The sequence below is a fragment of the Dasypus novemcinctus genome, chromosome 2 (assembly GCF_030445035.2).
Source record: "Dasypus novemcinctus isolate mDasNov1 chromosome 2, mDasNov1.1.hap2, whole genome shotgun sequence".
In the NCBI taxonomy this organism is placed as follows: Eukaryota; Metazoa; Chordata; class Mammalia; order Cingulata; family Dasypodidae; genus Dasypus; species Dasypus novemcinctus.
Window position 1 is genome coordinate 200,475,754 of NC_080674.1, and position 5,300 is coordinate 200,481,053.

The following is a 5,300-nucleotide window of genomic DNA, read 5'->3' on the forward strand; positions in this document are numbered from 1 at the left end:
AGATGTTTGTTACAAATTATGAAAGAATATTGTCAAAATCTTACTACTAATTATAATCCTTATCTTATATTTGGTGTGTTTCTTCCCCAACACACCTTATTATTATTTTTTAAATATATTTTTTATGACAGAAGTTGTAAATTTATAAAACAATCATGTGCTATGCAAAATTCCCAAGCAACACCCCTCTATCAACACACCGCTCTGTCGAGGAACATTTGTTACAGATAAGATATTATCATCTGATTGTTATCATGTCCATAGTATACATGTGGCTTACATTTTCCATACTGCCCCATTATCAACACAATACGTCTTTGACATAGGTGCAAGAATATTACATTACTACTGCCAACCACAGTCCATAGGTGATTCCAGTTGTATTTTTCCCATGTGTTCCCAACACCCTGCAGTAGTGATAAACATTTGCTCTAGCTCACAAAGGACACTCTTGCATCTGTACCATCAACCACAATTCTCATCCACCTCTTGGTTTACTGTGCTATTCAGTTCCTAGACTATTCTCTAACATTCTGTCAATTGGCATTTACATCCCTAGACTACCATTTTCAGCCATATCTCTATTTATAAAGTAGCTATTACTGGGAAACGGACTTTGGCCCAGTGGTTAGGGCGTCCGTCTACCACATGGGAGGCCCGCGGTTCACGCTCCGGGCCTCCTTGACCCGTGTGGAGCTGGCCCATGCGCAGTGCTGATGCGCGCAAGGAGTGCTGTGCCACACAGGGGTGTCCCCCGCGTAGGGGAGCCACACGCGCAAGGAGTGCACCCATAAGGAGAGCCGCCCAGCGCGAAGGAGGGAGCAGCCTGCCGAGGAATGGCGCCGCCCACACTTCCCGTGCCGCTGATGACAACAGAAGCAGACAAAGAAACAAGATGCAGCAAAAAAGACATAGAAGACAGACAACCGGGGGAGGGGAGGAGAATTAAATAAAAATAAAAATAAATCTTTTAAAAAAATAAAAAATAAAAAATAAAAAAAATAAAGTAGCTATTACTATTTTTGCCATCCATTCTATACATTTCCCCACTTTTACAGTAAAGCTAATTAAAACTATATACATTAAACATCAGTAGTCCATCTCAGTCCTTCTCTTATCTCCATTAAGAATCCCCCACCTACCACCAGGTCTTGAAGATATTTTCCTACAATTTCTTCTAGAAGTTTTATGGTTCTTGCTTTTATTTTTAGGTTTTTTATCCTTTTTTGAGATAATTTTTAGATAAGGTGTGAGATAGAGGTCCTCTTTCCTTCTTTTGGCTATAGATATCCAGTTCTTTCAGCACTATTTTGCTGAATGGGCTGTTCTGCCTGAGCTGTGTGGATTTGACAGGCTAGTCAAAAATCACTTGACCATACATGTCAGGGTCCATTTCTGAGCCATCAATTTGGTTCCATTGGTCTATATATCTGTCTTTATGCCAATACCATGCTGTTTTTACCACTATGATTTAAAGCCTGGAGATGAGGGTTTGCTTTCCTTTTATGATGTTTCTGGCTATTCAGGACCCCTTACCCTTCCAAATAAATTTGCTAATTGTGTTTTCATTTTTTTTTTAAATGCTGGTGGAATTTTTATCAGGGTTGCATTGAATCTGTATATCAATTTGAGTAGAATTGACATCTTAATGATATTTAGTGTTCCAATCCATGAGCATGGAATGTTCTTCCAGTTATTTAGGACTTTTTTCAATTTCTTTTAACATTGGGTTGCAGTTTTCTGAATACAATTGATTTACATTGTTGATTAAGTTTATTCCTGACTACTTGAGTTTTATCTGTCATATTTTATTTTCAACACTCTTTTGACACTTTAAATTACTTTTATTGATATAATCTTCATTTCTAGACCCTCTTCCAGGCCTCTCTCTCTCATATTTCTTTTCAGGCTCTAGCACACTCTTTAGTATTTCCTGAAAATCTGGGCTCTTGCTTAAAAACTCTCTCAATTTCTGTTTATCCATGAAAATTCTAATATCGCCCTCATTTTTGAAAGGCAGTCTTGCTGGATATAAAATTCTTGGCTGGAAGTTTTTCTCTCACAGTGTCTTAAATACATTTTCTTGCCTCCATGGTTTCTGTTGAGAAATCATCACTTAATTTTATTGGGTATCCCTTAAATATTACGCATTGCTTTTCTCTTGCTGTTCTCAGAATTCTCTCCTTGTCTTTGGAATTTGACATTCTGATTAGTATGTGTCTCAGAGTTGGTTTACTCAAATTTTTGGGGATGGGATTACATTGTGCTTCTTGGACATGGATATCTATGTCCTTCAATAGTGTTGGGAAATTTTCTAACATTATTTCTTTAAATATTCCTCCTACCCCCTTTCCCTTCTCTTCTCCTTCTGGGACACCCTTAACACATATGTTTGCACATCTCTTGCTGTCATTCAGTTCCCTGAGACCTTGTTCAATTTTTTCCATTCTTTTCTTCATCTGTTCTTTTGTATGTTCACTTTCAGAAGCCATTTCTTCAAACTCACCAATCCTTTCTTCTGCCCCCTCAAATCTGCTATTATATGATTCCAATGTTTTTTAAATTTCATTTATTGTGCCTTTTATTCCCATAAGATCTGATATTTTTCTACGCATGCTTTCAAATTCTTCTGTGTGCTCATCCATTGTCTTCTTAATATTCTTACTCTCTTTAGCCATTTCATTGAATTTATTTAGGAGATTTGTTTGAACATCTATGATTAATTGTCTCAACTCCTTTATGTCATTTGGAGGCTTATCTTGTACCTTTAACTGGGCCATATCTTCCTATTTCTTCAGGTGGATTGTAATTTTTGATTGGTGTTTGGCATCTAGATTACTAGAGTATTTATTCTGGGTGAAGTTTTTCTCTTTAGTGTATGGTTTCCTGCTCTTTCTCCCTTGCTGGTTGTGCAGTAGGAGCCAAGGATGTATTTGGTACTATAAACTGTGGAGGCTCAAGCTGCACTCATTGCCCCAGGGATGGATGAATCTTCTTCCAAATTCTCCTTATCCAGAGGTAGGGGCAGTCACAGTTGTGTGGAATAATCCAATTTGAGCAGGCCTAGACTGTAGTTGCCCAGAGAGACTGATGAAGCTTCAAGCCCCTTTCTCCCCTGGGGCAATGATGGAGCTGCAGGTGTGGGCAGCAATCTAGGCAGTGCAGGTCCAAGATGACAGCAGTTGCCCCGGTAGACTTCTGATTATTCAGTTTGTGCCAGCAAAATGTACCCTCAGTTACCTGGCTAGACTGGTGCAGAGCTAGCCAGCCTCCTCCCTGCCAGAGGTGGGACTGAAGCCTAGGCTAGGGCTGCAGGCTGATCCGGGTGAAAGAAACTGGTTTCTACCATCACTGTGATATTTGGTCAGGCCAGCTTCCCCTCAGGGTGGGGGTAAAGTCAAAATGGCACCAACCGGCCTTTTTCCTGACTCAGAAAAATTCACACCCCAGCTGTTCCTAGGGTTATTCCTTAGCCATCTGAGTCTACCAATCAGTAGCTGAAATCAGCAGCTAATCATCTCCCCCTCCCCCGTTTTTGGGAAATGGAACTTCCAATCATGGTCACAGAACAGCTCCTAGGGTGGCCTGCACCACCAGAGTAGGACCATCACTAGCCTCCGAGGCTTGGCCAGCAATTTTCTGGAGAGGCTGGCACAGGTCCCTGCAGCTTCCTCCCTGCTGGAGGTGGCACTGGGGCTTAAGGCTAGACCTGCAATCTGACCTGGATGGAAAGCTGGTCCCCCCAGCACTGGGATTTTCAGTGCACCCTGCTTCCCCTTATGCCTGGTGTGGAGTTAAGTTGGCAGCTCCTGGCCTCTTTCTGACTTGGACAGACTCAAACTTTAGCTGTTCTCAGGATTATACTTTAGCCCACTGAATTTTACTCATTAGCTGAAGTTGGAGCCCAACCATCTCTTCCTCCCCTATTTTAAGGAAGTGGTGCTTTCAATTCCAGCCATGGAACAGCTCCAGAGGTGGCTTGTACCTCCAGTGGAGGATGGGCACCAGCCTTCAGGGCCTGGAGCACCCTATTTTATGAGTCTTCCCTGCAGATGGGCAGTCTCCTCTTTCCACTCCTTCAAGGATGTGGCAGGATGCTCCTCCGGTCTCCTGGAGCCCCCTAACAGGTGCTTCAGCTAGCTTCAGAGAGCTCTGAGTGATTGCTAACTGCCCTATAGCAGGAGCTGATTCTAGGAGCTCCTTACTCTGCTGCCATCTTGCTGTTCCTGTCCCATAGGTTTTGATATGTTGTGTTCTCATTTTCATTTGTCTAAAGATATTTGCTGAATTCTCTTGCAATTTTTCTTTGACCTACTGATTATTTAAGAGTGTGTTGTTTAATCACCATCTATTTGTGAATTTTCCATTTTCCTTCTGTTATCGAGTCCCAGCTTCATTCTGTTATGATTAGAGGAAGTAATATCAATCTTTTAAAATTTATTGAGATTTCTCCTGTGACCCAACATGTTGTCTATCTTGGAGAAGGATTCATGAGCCATTGAGAAGAATGCATCTCCTGCTGTTTTGGATGGAATGCTCTATAGATATTCACAAGTTCTAGGTCATTTATCGTATTATTCGAGCTGTTTCTTTGTTTACCCTCTGTCCAGATATTCTATTCAATATTGAAAGTGGGGTACTGAAGTCTCCAACTACTATTATAGAGACACCTATTTCTCCCTTCAGCTTTGTCAGTATTTGTCTCCTGTTTCTGAGGCACTCAAGTTATGAGTATAAATATTTATTATAGTTATTTCTTCTTGGTGAACTGCCCCTTTTATTAATATATAATGACCTTCTTCATCCATTATGACAGTTTTGCATTTAAAAATCTATTTTGACCAACACTAGTATTGCTACTCTAGCTCTTTTTTTTATTTTAGGGGAAACCATGAAAGCAGTACACCACTACCACAATTATACAGTCAAGTTTTGCACAATTGGGGAAATTGCAGGAGTCAGCACATCCAGAGTGTAAAGGATAATTCTCACCCTGGGTAAAGCACTTTCGTGATCATGGTATCTCCTCTGCCAGCTAAGTATGTCTAGATCATGTTTGATCACTATTCGCATGGAATATCTATTTGCAAACTTTGAATTTTAACTTGGTTCTTTTCTTACATCTGAAAAGAGTCTCTTGTAGACAACATATAGTTGGCTCCTATTTTTTATCCATTCTATCAGTCTCTGTCTTTTGATTGGGATCTTCAAGCCATTAACATTCAGTGTTATTGCTGTAGAAACTACTTACTTCATCCATTTTGTCCTTTGGCTTTCTGTTGTCATTTCATAATTTCATA

General features: G+C 40.5%; 1 non-coding gene across 1 annotated transcript; it reads right to left on the reverse strand.

Annotated features, from left to right (window-relative positions):
* Window positions 1–4,880: 4,880 nt before the first annotated feature.
* Window positions 4,881–5,043, reverse strand: LOC111761943 (U1 spliceosomal RNA). The gene has a single exon (XR_002795168.1). It is a non-coding gene; the product is annotated as a U1 spliceosomal RNA (small nuclear RNA).
* Between the last annotated feature and the right edge of the window lie 257 nt (window positions 5,044–5,300).